General features: G+C 41.2%; 1 long non-coding RNA gene across 2 annotated transcripts in view; it reads left to right on the top strand.

Annotated features, from left to right (window-relative positions):
- Window positions 1-19,556, top strand: part of LOC311594029 — a 50,820-nt gene that overhangs the window by 10,748 nt on the left and 20,516 nt on the right. The window lies entirely within an intron of this gene.

Genomic DNA, 19,556 nt, shown 5'->3' with positions numbered 1-19,556 from the left:
TTGTTTCTCACTCTGCTTTGTAATGGAACCACCTTTTTTTTTTTTTTTTTTTTTTTTTTTTTGCACCACTGTTCTTTCTCACCATATTGTGTGGCTGCCATTTTTTTTTTTTTATAAATAATAATGAGGTCACTTGATGCTGATTTTTTTGCCTCACCTTGGAGTTTTGGATACTCCTTCTAATTCTACTATTTTCTGTTTCGTTGTTATTATTTTCTAAATGACCTGTGGTCCCAGTTTGAGTCCCTTCTTTTATCAGTTAGAAAATTAACCAGTTCCCCAAAGGCTGCCTGAAACTGGGGTTTTAATCTTTCCACGCTAGCTCTAGGCTTGGTGTAGATTAATGTGGCTGACACAGTTCGCATGTTGGGAGAAAGGCTGAGGCTGCTCCTAAGGCCAAGAATGAGAATGTGAAAGAATGTGTACATTATCTTCTTAGGATTATTTCTGCATCGATGCACTTAAAGGATTTACTGTACTTTTTATTATGCTACACAATAAATGTAGTGTGATGAAGTCCTTGGCCACAGTAACCATAGTTAGTTATGCAAAATTTTCTTCATCAAATATGGGGCTAATTTTATCCCTGACTGTTTTCACTGTGCTGGCATTATCTATAAGGAGCCCTTCCCACACACACATCAGATCTCCCCAATTACTATTTGTAAGTAAAGATCATATTGCTGTTTTATGTTTTTATTTTTATTTCTTCTAGTCCTATGCAATCACTGGTGTTCTGCTTTTTTGTGATGGGTCCCTATCCAGGCTTGCAGTGTCATCTACATATAGTGAGAATTTTGTCTCATTCTTGGCAATAATTCTGCTTATTAATTCTTTGGCGGTGACATAGTATTCTCATAACTGGGACTTCAAAATACTGTTAAGAGCAGCAGTAACAGAGACTGGGGTTCTGCACTTTAATTGGGATGCCTCTGTGCTTAATTTCTCTTTATGTGATGACATAATTTGTTTTTAGGTGGGTTTTCTTTATCACAAGGAAATTAATGCTCAAACCCTTGGTTTGGAATATAGCTTGCTTTTGGAGATAAAAGGGACACAGTGTCATTTCTTCTTTTTGTATGCACTATAGATTACATAGCACAGTGTCCTAATGTCCACACAACAGGTTTGCTGCTTCCACACTTGTAGACTATGTTTGTAGCCCCTGACTAAAGTTTACTTGGCAATGAGAGAGGTAGGGTTTTAATGATTTTTTTGTTCTGTTTGCTGATTTTTTGAGGTCTATAATCACTCAGAAATCTTTCTGTATTGGTGAGATGTAGTTATCACATGGGTGTTTTTGTGCACACTTGTGGTGTGTGAAATGTAAAACAAGGATCACTCCCCGTGTGTATGGTGATGGCTCTTGCTTTTTATCAAGTGTTTGTGATTTTTTTTAAACTTCTGTTACCTCATCCCTGTCAAAACAACTTAAATTGGGAAAAGACTTGTGTTGGTTGTGGTTTCTGCCCAGGGCTGGATCTTCCCTTTGTGTGATGGAGAGGCAGACCATCGTGGTGAAGGGACATCTGCTCACCTCATGGTGGATGGAATGCAGAGAGCTAGATAAATGAGATGCCCTAGAAACGCACGCTCCTGTGATCCACTTCCTCTAACAGGTCCCACTTCCCACTACTTTTCAATAAAACCATTAAAATATGGACCTATCAGAGGATTCGGTGGCTGATGAACTTAGAACCTCATGGCCAAATGCCTCCCCATCCATCATCTGGGGACCAAGTCTTCAAGACACGATGTTTATGAAGGACACTTCATAGCCAGACTACATGCTAGGGGTAAATCAAGGAGGAAAAAAAATATGTATTTCTTCCCTTTGAAGTAATTTTTTTTGTAAATATAACTCTATTTGGCATAATAAAATAAATCAATATAAAGAGGTTGGAGGCCCCAAGAGACAACTATATATATATATGAGACTGTATGCATTGCAGACTCTGCATTGTGGGTCTTTACAAGCTCCAAGACTGTTTAATAAATTATGCTGGGTCAATTCTATGTGGAAACTGAAAATTGAATCTCAAGCTCACACTAGCTACTGCAATCAATTTCAGATGGAGATATGGTTTAAAATAGGAAAGAAAATACTTTAATTTTATGAGAAAGTGTTGGGGAGTATCTTATAACATTAGACTAGAGATTCTTAAATTATAAACAGAGACACATAAATATTATATATTAACATACTAAACTGTATCAGCGATGATTTTCTACCATAAAATTGTATTAAACTCAAAAGTCAGATCATATCAGAGAAAATACTTTCAAGTATAAAACTAAAAAGATTAATATCCATAAAATATAAATAAGTTAAATCAATAAGAGAAATTAAGACAACCCATGTGTAGAGGAATTAGTGAAAAAAAAAACAGGAATAATGATGAACAAACAAGAATTTTCAAAATAGTGGAAAATGAAGCCATATCTAGTTGCTTTCAGCAGCAACTGTGTTCCCTGAGAGGGTCTTATGGGTAAAGGGCCTAAGACTCAAAGGACTGCTGGAATTGAGGAGCCGGACTGGGAAGGGGTGCTGCTCATGGGGGTGGATGGATATGCAATGTTAAGTAGGAGGAGCTGAGCTGGAAGATGCCATATTCATGATTTCAGGAAGCTGAAGGGAGGGGAGGTCAGAGGTGCTCAGAGAGGACAGAGGCATGGAAACCACGGCCACCAGCCCACCAGAGGCACCACCCACAGTTATCTGGGCCCTCGCACAGCAATCATCAGTCGCAAAAACATACCACAAGCTTGCCAGCAGGCCAGTCTAGTAGGCGCGTCTTCTCAACTGAGGAAAACGAGTAGCCATTTTCTCAAATGACTCCGGCTTTTGTCCTGTTGACATAAAATTCAGCGGCATGTGGATCTGGCTGTTTTTGCCTGTACGCCATGTTTGTGCTTGGTAGTGATGAAGGTCAGAAGGAGGTGTCTCGTTCTCTGGAACTGGACGTTTGGATGGTCGTGAGCAGCCATGTGAGTTATAGAAACTGAACCCGGGTCCTCTAAGGAACAAGTGCTCTTAACCACTGTGCCTTCTCTTCAACTTTAATCCACGGGAACCAACTGTACACTTACAGAGAGAGCAGGTTGCAGCTCTCACCCACCCGTTGCCTTCAACAGCACCTAGTTTCTTAAAGACAGGGACAACACTGCCCGTAACCGAGCCTTTGATCCTCTGGCATTCTTAACCCAGAGCCTGAATGGATCGCCCCGAGTCAGTCAAGAGTGAGGACAAAGATTTCACCGGTGCACTCAGGAGATGTCTGCAGGCCAGCGAAAAATCTGATCTTTGTCAAGGTTTCAGTACTACATCAAAGAAAAGGTAGTGCTCAGTGGTGAAGTGATATGGAACATTTTTCTCAGGAATACTTCAGTGGAGAGAGGGGGGGGGAGAGGGGGAGGGGGGAGGGGAGAGGGACAGGGGGAAGGGGAGGGGGAAGAGGAGGGGGACAGGGAGAGGGAGAGGGAGAGGGAGAGGGAGAGGGAGAGGGAGAGGGAGAGGGAGAGGGAGAGGAGACAAGACTCACTGTGTGTATCCTGGGCTGGTCTCTAATTCACTATGTAGACCAGGCTACCCTTGAACTCAGAGAGCCACCTGCTGCTGCCCTTTGAGTGCTTCCTTAATGCTCTGTGCCACCACATCTGTCTAACTGTGAATTAAAATTTTAACACTTCAGAGAATTTTTAGCTATGCTAATAATAACCCAGGCAGTTTCTTTTTACAATTTACTATGTTAAGTGTCTTATTCTATTTTTAATTTTTAAAAATTTACTTTAGACTGAAAGAAGAGAGAAGTATTTTTTTCTATATCCTTTTCATTTTTTTCTAGTGAGAAAAATTAATAATGCAATTGTTACACATAATAATTTCTCAGAATTAGATGTCAGGCAAATATATGAGGTGACAAATGTGTTAATTAGCTTGATTCAAAGATGAAACAAGATCACAAAATGTACTCATGTATGAAAACATCACATTATATTCCATAAACAAAAAAATTATATTCAATCTGAATTTAAGAAAAGTTAACCAAAAACTGCATTTTAAAACTGAAATTATAGACTTAAAAGTAGACATATTGTTAATGCCATTGAACAAAAGTAAAGAGTATCATCCCAATTCTTTTAGTTGAATTAAATAAGCTTTATTTCTGTCAGATAAGACTATTGCCCTAAAACAAGGTTTGGGAAAATAGCATTGAACACAGGAAAAAGTAGGGCTTAGATAGCACCCAAACTATAAGGCTAAGGGGTGTCCGAGGATTTTTGATTACATAGGAACTTGGAAGAGCATCTTAAAATTATTTGGCAGAACACCTTATCTTACCAGGGTGAAGGTCAGGGTACAAGTAGTCAAATCTATGTTTTGCAGAAAACAGGAATGAGCTTATTTTGACCTTGTCACAAGATGGCTCTTGATCTTAAGATGGAGTCAGGTTGGTCCATCAGTATCCGGATGCAGACACTGTTGCTATCATATAAGGGTGCAGGAGTTTCTCTCTCTCTCCTCTCGCTCTGCTCACCCTCTTTTTACCTGTTCCCTTGGCTCCTACCAGGCTTTTCCCTGGTTAGACCATTGGCAATTTCTTTTCTATACATTAGAGTTTGTTTTATAAGCATCATCAATAAGTGTTAGGCTATTGGTGGCTCTGATGGTTAATTTTCATTCTCGGCTTGACTGTGGTGGAATGACTGAGGAGACACATGTTGGGCTCGTCTGTGAGGAAGTATCCAGACAGGCTTAACAGATGAGGGAGGATCCTCCATGAACGGGCTGGAGCCATCCCATATGCTGAGAACTGGGACTGAATCCAAAATAGAAGAGAGCCAGATACCAGCACTGAGCTCACCCCGCTCCCTAAGCGAGGCTGCGGTGGGACTCTTACTACAATGCCTTCCTCAAACTAGGAGCCCAAATAAACCCTTCTGTTCTTAAGTCCAGTTTTAACAGCTACACGAAAAGAAACTACTACAGAGAATTTTTTAAAAAGCAAACAAGAAACCAAAACGGAAACTAAAAAAAAAACAAACCAACTTTCCCATTTGTTAGAGGTATTTGAAGTAAGTCAGGAAACCAGAGATCAGAAGAAAAATTTATGATCCATTCAGTCTTTAAATTATACATAATGCTCAATCCCTAGTGCTTTATAAGATCACACAGGATGTGAAGAAATGAAACACCCTTGGCAGGAAAACTGGCTGAATCTGCAGAGCCGGCAGCAGCAGGGGGAGAAGGGGACACACAGGAGACTGCTGGTACTGCAGCAGGAAAGAGAAACACACAACACACACATGCAGCTCTTGACTCGAAAGCTAGCTCTGACGTGGGGCTACAGTTAAGCCCAGGGGCAAGCTGATTCTGCATTTGGGAAGTAGGAACCATTTAATATTCTGCTTTAAATATATACGGAGTAACAAAATGATGCATTTTCCATCTCCATACGGTAATCATATACTCTTCTCTCTATTCAAATCATCCAATGATATTCATTATTCCAAATAAATATTTACGCTCCTCTTTTTTCTTTGCAATTATAATACATGTTTAATTAACCTCAGATGTTTGGTTTTTCAATTTTCATTCTTTTTATAATGTAAGTCACTTATGCCTCTGTTTTTCTCCTAGTTCCTTCTTTGCTCTATTTCATGATTTGACTACTTTTGTATTTCCTCTGTTGACTTGAGAAAAATACTGCTTATTATTAATATTATAGTGCAGGCTTCAGTGTATGTTTGTAAAATCTCACCTGTAACTTGTCACCTTATAATTCAGTCTTGTTTTGCTTTACATATTTGTAATGTTTGGTGAACTTTGAAGCAGTGTGGTTAGAAACACAACTTTACAATCTCTGTTTTAAAAGATTTATTTTCAGTTGTGTTGATGTGTCTATGGGTATGTGCGGTTAGTGCATTTGAGTGCCAGTGCCTACAGAGGTGAAAGGGGAGTGTTAGCTGCCCTGGGGCTGGAGTCAGAGGTAGGTGTGAGCCTCCTGGTGTGGGTTTGGGGAACTGAACTCAGGCCCTTTGCAAGAGCAACAAGCTCTCCCCTCTTAACTACTGAGCTTCTCTCCAGCCCCTCTAGCAATTTTTGGCACATTGAAGACTTTTTTTTTTTTATCATTAAGTGAAGTTTGTCTGTTGTTTTTGTTTTGTGTCTGCTTTTGAAATAGGTCTCTGCTGTGCAGCCCAGGCCTGGCTGAGCACTGTGAAGACCCAGTTGGTCTTGTACTTGAGGCAATCCTTCTGCCTCTGCTTCCTGAGTTCTGTGAGTACAGGTGTACAATTTCTCTTAATTATCATGTTAACTTTTTGGATGGATATGTTGATAACTCTTTTTAAGTTCAGCTCCATATTGACTTAATCATGTTTCCATAACTTTTTTGTTTTTTTGACTACAGGATCTTTGGGTTGATTTCTTATTCTAATCTTCCAGCTTGTTGATTTCATCTTCTGCCTCTGCTGCTCCTTTTTAATGTTCTGGGATCCTTGGTGCTTGCTCTGAGACTTTCCCTCTGCTCACTTAGAAGCCAACCTCTTGCTCACCACAGTAGTGTCTCTCAAAAGACTGATTCATGAGTGCCACTGAGTCTAAAGTCAATGCTTGCTTTGTGGTCTCCACGGGGTCTGGACCTAAACAAGTCCAAGCAGCCTTTGTCGGCGCAGGCGCAGGCGCAGGCCCTTAGTGTTCTGACAGCGTTCTCCCAGCTCGCCATATTTACTCTTGCTGTGCAGACTGGCCTGCAGACTCACCAGGGTCCTGCATCCCTCCCTCAGTTCAGGGCTCAGAAAATATCTTCTCAGCACCCTAGTTCAGTATTAAAGTCTCTTCAGCAGCCACGGCTGCAAGCCAGTAAATTCTCCCAGCCTCAACTCAAGAATATTCTGTTTTCCCTCTGCTTAAAAGATTGTTCCAATAAGTATAAAGTCCAAACTAACAACACTAATTTTGTTATTAAAATATGTTTGTGTGTTTTCTATCTTCCTTTTCCATATTTTTATTAATCATCATTATTTGTGTGTGTTTGAGTGTGTGTGTGTGTGTGTGTGTGTGTGTGTGTGTGTGTGCGTGTGTGTGTGCATGCATGTGGAGGTTCATGACACATTAGAAATCCAATGTGTCCTTCCAGCAAGCACTTTCACCTGCTGCGCCATCTTTCCTCTCCTGAGGAATTCATGTTGATCCACTCAGTATTGCTATTTGTGTGACTTTTTAGTCATAACTGATGCTCACAGAATCTCTTAGGGTTTGGAGCTCTATCAAGGTTCTAATAATTTTATATCCATCCTACTTGCTGGAAAGTGCTCATTCTTCTTCTTTTCTTGTCTATCTTCCCTAATCCTACCCATTTTTCCATCCCTCGCCTGGGAGATATGTGTGGTTAACAATGTAAACTGTCTTATTTTTCTATTGTTTTGGCATTCAAGCAATAACCTATCTACTTCTGCCTGAAAATCTCTGAGATTATCTTGTACACTTACTATAATTTTATATATATATACACACATATATATATATATATATATATATATATATATATATATTTAATAACTTAGGTCCTGGAGATTTGATAATGCTGTCTGTACATACCTCCTTCTTCTTGTTCTCTTATTGTGCCTCATTTTCTGTGTGTTGTGATGACAACTGTAATGCCGTGTTTGCTGAGATGTCACTTTGTGGCGTCTCTGATGTCTGTTTAGAGTGTGCTGTACTCTGAAGATCTGAATTTGTTACTGGTGTCACCAGGGGTTTCCACTATACCAAAATGACTTTAAAAGAATTCTTCGGTCTGGGTGTGCAGCCTTTATTTCTAACACTTGGGAGGCAGAGGCAGGCAGACTTCTGTGAGTTTTAGGCCAGCCTGGTCTATGTGGCCAGTTCCATACCAGCCAGAGCTACATGAGACCCTGTTTCAAAAAACGAAGGCAAAATAAAACAAAAATTATTGGTAGTAGTACTCTCTAGAACACACAGGGAAGGTGAACTCAAATGCAAGTGCCTGAGCTGCCTCAGTTGGTGCCAGTACATTTCGGGATCAGATGTTTCAAGTTTTCTCTAGAGATGCACAAAGGAGAAACACAGGCATCTTTCCTTGAAACAAATTTTTATTACAACTTAGGATTTACAACTTAGCCTCCCGGGGCCAAGTCTGACTCCCGTCCTCCTAGGCTGCTGTGACTACATGCTTCCAGTGATGTGTAAGAGTGACCACTCTTAGGGCAGGTACTGGCCTCTGTTCCTTGGTGGCCTCCTGAACTGGAGCCACATTTATTATCACAGCACATGCTCCAAAGGATGTGTTCATCTTCAGTAAGAGGAAGAGAGTACTATTTTTCTATTTTTTTGAAACACATCTCACTGTATTTTTTAAAAAAGAAATTGTGTATTGACTCACATGTATGTCTGCACCAAGGACATTACATTTTGACCCTATTTATTGTCAAGTAAAGTTAGAAGTAACCTGGCACTACAAATTAGTAACTAGGAGACAGTGAAGAACCACCTACCATCCTTTCAAGAGTTGGATTTTTTTCTTCTTTGATGTTTGCTCATTTGTCTGTGGGATTCTAAGATGATAGTACAGTCTTGCTGGAATTGGATCTGATACAGACCAGTTTTGATGTCACTTTGGGGAAGAACAAAGTTCAATTAATAAGGCTCTTCTATTTGAGGGTTGAAATTGAGTATTGGGAGGGGGCACCCCAGCTTCAGATATATAACAAAACAAAAAAAAAAAAAACTCACTATTTTCAAGGGGAATAAATAGTCACAAAAGAAAATGGTAAATGATTCCAGCTGCAACCTTTGACATTTATTAGATGGTTGAACGCAAAAATTTACATGTAAGAGGAAGCTGGAGAGGTGGCTCAGCAGTTGGAAATAAATGGTGCTCTTGCAGAGGACTTGCAATTAGGATCCTAGCTCTCAGCTTGGCCTGCTTACAAATCCCTGTAACTCAAGCTGCACCAGGATCTTGTGCCCCCTTCTGGTCTCCATGAGCACCTGCACTCACATGTGCATATGTACAAGCAGACTCATTGCACACGTACACACGATTAAAAACAAAATAAAGCTTTAAAAAAACAATTTAAGATGATGACTTTTACAATCTCCAAAAAGCCACAAGACTATTTGATCCTTAGTTGTATCAGTCGTGATAGTTTTTGCTTGTTTTAAGGTTAACCACACAAGATGGTACTCAGGGATTGTGTTGACTCTGCTTTCATCTAAACACTGTATCTATTGAAAAATGAATTACAACTCTAATAAAGATAACCTATCTGTGAGGGAGCTATCTATATATTCAATATAAAAGAATGTAAGAAAAGTTATTTAAATGTTGAGGCTAAGCAGAAAGTGCCCTATAAATGCTTGCAAGTCCAGTTTTCTTTGTCCCTTGTGACTCAGTGCATATATGCCTTGACGATGGAACGAGTTGGGTTTTCTCATGGCTGTTTGTCAGCCCTTAACTTTCAGTCAGATCTGCAGCTTCCCACTCAACTCCAGCAGTTCGCCCATCTTCCCTGGTGAGTTGCATAGCAACTGCCACTCAGCCTCACCTGCAAAAGGTTAGCCCAACAGTTTTCATGTTTTTCTGAACAAATTTTTGACTCTTGAAGTAAGCACGCCAGCTGGTAGCGTTCTAAATAGAACTCCCCTGATCAGCTTCTTAAGTGCCATACAATTGCCTTCCCAGTCGCGGCAAGCAAGCTGTCAGAGAAGCTCGCTGCGCCAGAGCTGGGGTGCGAGTGGGAGGCTGACCTCTGCCAGTCATCGGCCAGTGATTGCAGCCCTCGCTTTCCACCTTTCTTGACCTCTGCATGGCCATCTGAGGATGCAGCAGTTAAACGAACAGCTCGTTTTGGTAGCTGGCATCCTGGCAATCACACAAAGGAAAACTCCCATGAGCACTTGCGCTGAGGGGTCTTCCGCACTTCTCCAAGGCTGCTTACCACATACCACATCGTATCAGCGCTTCTCGTACTGTATTCTGTATAACGGTGCTTTCTGGAGGACATTCCAGGGGGAGCCCCAGCTGTACACAAACCTCAGACTTCTACCAAAGAGTGTATCGTGTGTGTGTGTGTGTGTGTGTGTGTGTGTATGTATGTTCCATGCAGGGCATCTAAAAGTTGGAATGCCACAAGTGGGTAAGTAGCGGGTGCTGTGGCTTGAATCTGAAATATCTCCCATGGATTCATGACTTTGAATGCTTGGGTCCCTGATGACGGTGCTGGTTTTGGAGTTTATGTGACCTTTGGGAAGGAGGAACTAACTGGTAGACGTGGGCTGCCTGAAGTGGGTCTTGAGACTTGTAGTTTAGCCTTGCTTGGAATCCTGTTCTCCCTAGCTCCTCATCAGCCAAACTATGGGGCAGACACTTCCTGATCCTGCTGCTGTGGATGGGGCCTCTCAGGCTCCATGCCATCACCGCCATCCCACACTGAAACCGAACCAAAACCAGCTCCCTTGCCTTAGCTCGCGTCCTTTTCCCCAGGAGGTCCTACTGAAGTGACACAGTGCAGGACCAGACAATTTCCCAGATTTCTGTGGCTGGTGGGAACTGAAAACTCTTCCCATAGTCCTGAGGAGCCTGCTGTACCCCGAATGGTCAAGAGTATGTGAATCACAGTCAACCTCAAGGAACCACGAAGAGGGAGGCGGTGTCCATTGTGGCCTTGGAGAAAAAAAAAAAAACGTGGTGTCCCAAACTGAGACACGTCTGCCCGCCAGCCTCAGAAATGAACACAGTGAGAGGAAAGGTAAGCTATTCTCTGTGCAGTATTTTTCAGCGAAGCTGGCTGACATGATGTTCAGGCAATTTTCCATTGCCAGGTTGTAGCTCTCGCTGACATGAGGGAATATTATTTTATCTAAATCTCTTCTTCTGCCCTCTGCTCTAAGCTCAGGTGTTGTCTCGGGAACGGAGCTGACTGGAAAGAGATGATATTACAGGCAAGGAGTCCTTTGGAAGGAGGCCAGCTGTTTCTTCCGTACTACCTTGAAAACCATCTTTCTCTCTTTTTGCGTCGCCTGTGATCAGCCCTGGAAATTGGTCTTAATCCCCGCAGGGAGGGTCCCTTGGCCCCCAGCTGTAGGTGGAGTGTCGGCATTCCACATTCTTACATTATTTGTAGAGATTATTAATACATCATATTCCTCTTGATATGAATTCTTCAGAAACATATAGCTTTCTTCTAGGTGAGTTCTCAAGATGATCTCCCAGACAGGTCCCCAAGGAAAATAAGTGATCAGGTGAGTGGGTGGTGACTTCAAGACAGCCCCACTTAGTAAGTGAAGATGATCTGAAAGTATACAGACTCCACAACTATTTTAAAAGTTAGCAATTTTATGTTTTCAACCATAAAATAGGTGTTTTACCTTTTTTGCAACTAAGTTAGGAAACAGTAGTTGCATATTTTGTGCTCATATTAAAGAATGAACTCAGAAATTACGCTTCAACATAATCAAGTGGCAGGCTATGCAAAGACTATAAGGTGGTATTGCTTTCTTACAATCAATCCTTGGTTTTGAAGAGATGCAAGGCGTGGTTAATTACTAGCCTGAACTTACAGCTGTCTCCCTCAGGCTTCACTTCCCTATCAAGATGGCTCACGCTTTGACATTTATTTTTTATTGATTATTGGGCTCTTTTGGGAGCAACACCAATCTCCTTCAAAAGCAAATGCAGCAAGCAGTCTCCTCCAAGCCGCTGAGGGAAACACTTCTTTCCGACACATCACACCTACCACACCGGTCTCCGGTCCCTCCTTCCTCAGAGCCCTAGACCCTCTCTGTGGTGCACAAGGCAGACTGCTACCAGCTGGCAAAGACCATGCCCCGCATGAGATAACTATAAGCTGTGGACAAACTAAAGCCAAAACTAAAATCCTACATGGGATTAAAATAGAAACATATTTACATAACATAGCTGAGTTTACAAAGAAACCAAAACTTGCATCACATATATGTAGTTTGTTTTTTAATGGTGGAAGAGCCACGGGTGTGACTACAGTAGGGTAGTGGTGTGTTTGCGAGTGTTCATGTGGTTCCAGAGTGTTGTTCCTCAGGTGTTGTCCGTCATTTCTGTGTCTGTCTGTCTTTCTGTCTGTCTGTCTATCCATCCATGCATCCATGAGATAGCGTTTCTCAGTGGCCTAGAGCTTTACAAGTCAGCCAGGCTGACTAGCCAGTGACAAGCCAGGGATCCCTGCTTTTTAAAAGTGATCTCTGGGTCTCACACTCAGATCGTTAGGCTTGCGATGTGAACATTTTACCAAATGAGTCATCTCCCCAACAAGGTTTTGAGTGCTTAATTTCTTGTTTAAGCCTGTTACAAAGCACTTCTCATAAATATATTGCTCAATGCATATTCATGGAATATATTAACATGAACAAACTCAATTTCATTTTGAATTCCATGATTTGGTTAGTCTGCAGGACTTAAAAGTCACCTGTGGAATAGAAAATGCCTCTATGCTTTCTGTAAGCATGAATTATTTTGACAAGGATCTGAATAGGTTATGGATCTTTTGAAAAAATTTACTAGTTTTACAAAAGGTACTATGGGTATTTATGTAGTACCATGTGGCTTTAATACATATGTGCATTGTGTAATGTTGAAATGGGGTCAAGCTTGTTTTTCAAATAAAAAAAAGCTGAATGTAAGATACCCGGTCTCTTAAGCATTAAAGCACATTTTCATTCAGTAATAACAAGTACCATTTAATTTACAAGTCATAGTGGATATCCCTGCCTCAGAAGCTAATTGACTTTGACCCCAGTTAGGAATTCATAATGTGAAATGAACAAAAGGTAGTTAGTAGAAATAAACACATCTTAACTTTGTGACCTTATAATATTATTATTTTGAGACTATGGTAGCTCCCGCTGAGAAATTATCTAGGCAAATAAATTGTTGCTGTAAATACCATGGCTTTCTGTTTATCAAATACAATTTAATTTTATATCACCAGAAGGCTAGCAATAAATCCACAGCCCAAATATCATTGATGATGAAGACATTGCCTAGTTATCTGTCCCTCTGTCCTTATTTTTAAAAAAAAGTGATTTTTTTTCAGTGTAGCCAAAGCCATTTTTAACATGGTGAGTGTCTTTTCCTTGTTCTCTGGGAAGGAGGGAGGCTTGGTTCTTTAAGTTGCCTTTCCTTGCCTTCTGGAACATGTATTGTCAGTCAGAACTTAAATATAGATTTAAATCCCTCCAAATACGTGCTGCTAGGTTAGGAATAGTGAACATGGCAGTTAGTACAGTAACCTCTCATAGTGTAGCAAACACATAACGAATTTCAGATCCCTGGAAAGAGCTTTCCTACTACAAGGATCTCTTTAAAAGGCTTGATGCTTCCTCTGTGCTGTGCAGCTGTCAAGAAACTGCTCAAGAGGGGGATAACTTGGCTCCCTCTGAAGGCTGAGTACCCAGCCCTGCTTCCCTCTGGGCCACATAGAGACCACTCCAGTCTTTAACCATAGAATAAACACAATCTTAATACTCCAAGCGCAGGTCTCTGGAGTAAGTTGACTACCAGGTGATCATGTGAGTGGTTGGTTGTATCTGTCTTTTAGGAAGGCTATCTGCCCAGAAAGACTGTGCTAAGTTTGGATGCTCCTGACATTTGAACTCTACCACGGCCTTGAGTTCTGCCTGCTCTGGTTACCCTGACTGACTGACTGACTGACAGACTGTGCTCAGCTCTGCCCACATCATCTCTCCACTAACTCCTAAACCAATAAATACACTTAGCTGTCAGTGAACAAAATCTCTTGACATTGTTTTAATTAAAAAGAAGGAAAATACTGGTCCCTGGGACTTTAAATGCCAATAGTGTGTTTGCTACAGGTTCAGTGTGATCCGGCAGCTCCACAAAGTAAGATTCTTGGCTGTTTTCCCTGACTTATTTTCATCTCTGCTCTCTTTATGTTAAATCAAGGGTCCTTGTAGTGGATGTACAAATGTTTTTGTTTTGATCCCAAGTGTGGGATGGGGAAGAGACTTGTGAGAGAACAGGTGATGTTTATCCACTAGAAGATGAACCACCTCATGTGGGGGCTTGTTTTTTGCTAGCTGAAATACAACTTATCACAGACTCTGAGAGGAGGTACAAATATAGTGTAAAACAGGAAGCAGGGCTTTTTGAATCATGGTGTTGCTTGGCTGTTCATCACTCCACTTTGAAACTCTCTTAGAGAGACCGTGCCAGAGAACACTTTGGGGCTCTGGGTTCCGGCTGCTGTTCCAAGTTCCAGCAGCAACTTTGGTTGAATTGCTGGTCTGCTGAAATCCTCCTGACTACACCAGGGCAATTGCTTCCAGGAATTGAGTCCATAAAGGTCTACTTCTCCCATTCCCATTAACCTATTTTCTCTCCTATCTAGGATAGGTGGGTTGCAAGGGAAGTTATAAGCATTAAAGAACCACAAATAAAGTAGATTTGGAAAAGGTCGAAGCCTATAGGTCCTAGCAGTTATGTGTGTATTATCTACAAGCTTAGAAACTCCTAACAGATGCCCCCCCCCAAATTATAGGTTTAAAAATCATTACTACTGAATAGCTTAGCTAATCAAATGCCTTTAAAATGCTAACCAAAGCACACAGAGGGGTGTTACCATGATAATTACAATAATCATACAAAGGGAACATCAATTCTGAGTAAGCAACAGAACCATAATGTAAAAAGAAATCTGATTGATCCACAGCTGTCATTTTTCACCATGAGCCTCATGGGTGAGCTATATTTCTCAGCATCCTTTGCAGTTAGATGTGGCCCTGTGACTTAGCAGCAGCCAATGGAATATGTGTGGAAGTGACATCATAACTGTCATGTTTGGTCTACACTGCCCTCTTCTGTGTACCCCTAGTCCCTTTCCATGTCCCAATCAGATATTAATTTAAGAGCATCTGGTTAAATGTGACGCACCCTCCGTTAGGCTTAATGCCCAGGTGGGCAAAACTTTCAGGCTCTTATACCATTTTAATGAGAAATAAAAACAAAAGCGCAATCTACTGTAATGACCCATTGAAATGTCAGGATGGTGTAATTTACCAGCCACTGTCCCCTAATACAGTCTTGTATATATAATATACCTGTCCACATCCATAAACAGCTTCCCAGTTCAATCACAGGATTCTGAAAACCATCACACAGTACTGTATTTCCTGATGTCAGACACAGCAGCTTCTCAATTGTCATTAAAATAACTTAAGTTCTATATCTTAATGTTCTAAAACACCTTTGTATCTCCCGTAGAGCTACAAAGAGTTTCTTCTGTATTTTCTTGTAGAAGTTTTAATACTTTCAGATTTTAAATTTGGAATGAACTTTTGTATATAATGTGACAAAAAGGTCAATGCTCATTATTTTCTCCAGGGAGTGTATTGGATGGACCAACACCGTAGATTCTAAAAGAATCTTCTTGCTCAGTTAAATTGATTTGACACTTCTGTCAAAACAGAGGTAATCATGTGTTTTTGATTCATTGTGTGTCTATGATTTCTGTCCCACACATTTATCTTTGAACTCAAACAAACTATTTTAATTATTGTTGCTTTAGCATGTCATTACATTATATGTAAGGTTAAAAATCCCAACTTTCCCATTAAAAATATATTATTTTGTTATCTTAAATCATTTTTACATTCATATAATAATTTAAAATCTTTCCAGGACCATATAGTATACCACATTCATTTTGCATGTCTTTGACATTAATATAAAATATGTCTTTAAGGCATCTGGTTTCCTTTTACTGTGTCAGGATAACAAAAATTAAGATATGGGTATTGGGTGTCAACATGATGAGTTTGCACAGAAAAGGGATGTACGCGTACTCTAATGCATATATGCACAGGGAGCTGTGCTCCACCTAAGCTTTAACATGCATGTAATATTGACATAAATATGTGCCCAACTATAAACTAAGCCAACCGTGAGTTCACATGGCTTCCTTTACTGTAAGTCACTGATCCGTAACATCCTACATCTTCCTCTTGCTCATCTGTAACTTCCCACTCTGACCTTGAAGATTGACGTCCACCACGCACCATCTGTAAAATGAATGTTTAATTCCAGCTTATGTGCAAAGCAGCATGTGACTCACCAAGCCATGCTCTCTGCTAGGCAACACCCCAGCCTGCTCCTTCAGCCTTACAGACTTGATTCATTTTCGAGAGATATGAGGAGTGTCCTCTTCTTCTAATGGATGAGTTGTTTTGAACACATTCATAGCCCACTTAGATAATTTTGCCTATCTCCACATCCATCCTGAGATCTCTTGTCCTAAAGGATTCTGTAATTTGCATGCATTAAGGCTTACTCTTTGTACCTTAAAGCTCTATGGGTTTCAACAGATTCATGATGCCATGTTCACGAATGTTTGAAATTAGGATCATATGATGATGTCTAATCTTTCAGAGTAAATTTGTCACTAACCATTATCTATTTAAGATTACTCCTATCTTTTGTGATTAGTTTTTCCTTGTCATTGTAATAATATACTACTTTTTATCTCAGACTAACTTTCAGCATGTTGAATGTGATATGCGTATGTGACACATTTGCAGGGAGACATTTATCCCACCCCGACTTTATTCATTGTTATGAACTAGTGCAGTCATGTTGTCACCCATATTTAAGAGACTTTCATATTACTTTTAAATTTGTATTTACTTAATTTAATTGATTGTGTGTGTGTGTGTGTGTGTGATGAGTTTGCACATGTGTGTGAGTATATATATATATATGCTGGGTGTATTTATGGAGCTCAGAGGACAATTTGTGGAAGTTGATTTGCTTCTTCCAACATGTGGGGCTTGGAGATTGATTGAACTCAAGTCTACAGAGTTGGCAGCAAGCTCCTTTATTATCTACTGAGCACTGGCTCCTTGCAAGTATTGTTTCTTTGTCTCCTTTTGGTGTGTGTGTGTGTGTGTGTGTGTGTATGTGTGTGTGTGTGATATGTGCACACACATGTGTTAAGATGTCCAATACCATCCTGTGCTCAGCCTCTGCTTATTTCTCCCCTGTTACTTCTGAAGTGGTTGAAGGAAGCTGAATCTTTCTGGGTGAGACCATTTGTGACTTGAGCATGGAGAGGTACTATAGAGTCTGTGTCATGGACTGCTGAGAAGGCCCGTGTCATAGTTAACCCATGATGTGTGTGCACTCAGTTAGCTTCTTTTCTCTTTGACCGGCTTCAGCCGTTGCCTGAAAGCCCCTCAGCTGCCTGAGCAGTGGGCATCATAATCCTTCCTCTGTCCGGTTGCATCAAGAGGAAAACTGCCAGCCAAGCAGCCCTGTTTCGCTGACAGTCAAGATGGACTTTCCAGATTCTTTTCTCCCTTCATTCACTGCAAGCAGCACCGGACCTGCAGCTGTGACAGAGATGCTCCACAAAGCTCTGCCTTAGTCACAATTGCTTCAGAAAAAACGCACAGCCTTCGCCTTTACAAGCCATGGGGAACTCCACATGGCCCTGCTGCCCACAGCCCTTCTTACTCAGGCCAGAGGAGAGTCTTTCCCTGGTGACTCAGTGGAATTGCTGTTCTGTGTGTAACGCAAAGCCTGATATTGGTCCTTAGACCAGACTTAGGATTGGCACGAACTGTGCTGTGACTGGTACAAATTATGACCCGGCATATGTTTAACATACCTATGGCATTTTTGGCTTCTAGGTATGTAATCAGTCTACTTCAAAGGTCTTTTGATCTAGCCTGGAGGTCATTTCTGTGTGCATCCCTGTGTGGTTGCAATATCAAGGCCCAATCAGTACTTTCCTCAAATCGTCTTAGTATGCTCGGGATCTCTACTATGGTAGAGGAGCTAAAGCTCCAGGCATAAAGAGCACGCCAGGGCCTGGATGGTCTGCAGTGTTATTGGTGACAACAGCAGCAGCAGCAGCAGCAGCAGCAGCAGCAAGCTGGCCAAAAAAACTCCAGAGCTACTGAAAAGCAAAGAACTCAGTCTTCAGACCTCTGAGTGGTCACCCAAGAGGTTGCTGAAAGCTTCTAGAAAGCAACTGGATACACTATATATATGAAACTCCCAGAGACCTTGGAAAGATCGAGAAGGCAAGAGATGCCAGGAAGCTGAAGGTTGGTGAAGGCAAGAAATGCGAGGTGATGTCAAGAAATGAAACTACAAGGGTTGTGAGCTGGACCAGCAAGGAGAGTTTCAAGAGGACCGATCCCACCACCTGGAGCTCTGGAGCTTGTGACCTAGGTATTGGCACCCCAAGTAACAGTCTCTTCTTCCTTTAGCCTTCAGATCAATAAGCCTGAGTTCTAAAAACGTGAGGTCCTAGGTCTCTGTAGCCAAGCATTAGAGCTGTATGCCCTTGGGTTTGGGAACTCAGTCTGCTGGTCTCTACACTTCAGAGTCACTAGCGCTCAGAGAGCTGCCCCTTGCCTGCTTGTGATGCCTGGCAAGATAGAACCCAGGACACCTCAACCAGCCACCCAGGGGTCTCCTAGCATTTGTACTACCGAACTTTCTCCTGTGCTCAGGACCCTCATTCTCACCTGGATTGAGTCTGTTGCGGTCTATTTAATGAAAGTTTCATTTTCTTGTAGTTTTAGAACTAAGTATTGATTTTTCTTACCCTTCACAGCTTCCACTTCTCTATCATAACATCCCAGTTAGCCACTCCCTGTTGTCATATCCCACTCTCGTGATTTAAACATTCTCTCCTGAACTCTTAGAGCATATTTATAGATAGCATGTGAGCATATGTTGTTATACTTATTCATTCAATCCAGCATGTGGTCCCATGTAGAATCATCTTAGAGTGCCCTTGTGAGCCAGAATATTGGAGCTTTTTTTTCCTGTGCCCTCTGTGCGTCTTAATAATGTTTGGTTTTAGTACACAGATTGCATACAACGTACATACATAAATCTCACACAACACACACATACACACATTGCATACAGAAGAAATACAAAATTGAATGCTCAAGACACACAAATTGCACAAAAAACATACAAAGAAATAGACATGCAAATTATACACAATATATATACAAATTGCACACACAGTGCACATACAGATTGCACACACACCCTTACAAATTCTGTTTCATTCTTCCATATCTTGTTAGTACATTGTTGTGTGAGCATGGAGTTAGGTAATAATGACCTGTGGAAACCACTGGCATCACGTGGTTCTCAACCTGTGGGTCGTGACCCCTTTGGCAAACTTCTATTATCAAAAATATTTACATTACAATTCATAAAGGTAAAATTACAGTTATGGAGTAACAATGAATATAATTTTACTGTTGGGGCCACCAAAGTGTGTGGAGGAGCTGTATTAAAGGGTGGCAGTGGTAGGAAGGTTGCAGACCACTGCTCTACAGGAGGGCTTCATCAGCTGGCAATTGGCCACTTAGTTGACTTCTGTTTGCTTGTGTACTAACAGGCAAGCAATGACACTGGCAGAGGTTAACAGCAGCATCAAGTCAGCCATGTCTGCACTTTGTTGCTGGAGTTTGGCATGGATGGAGTGATTCCTTCAGATCTCCCCTGATC

This window comes from Acomys minous (assembly GCF_964271855.1).
Source record: "Acomys minous genome assembly, chromosome: 3".
In the NCBI taxonomy this organism is placed as follows: Eukaryota; Metazoa; Chordata; class Mammalia; order Rodentia; family Muridae; genus Acomys; species Acomys minous.
Note: the sequence above shows the minus strand (reverse complement) of the source record. Positions and strands in the feature narration are given on the sequence as shown.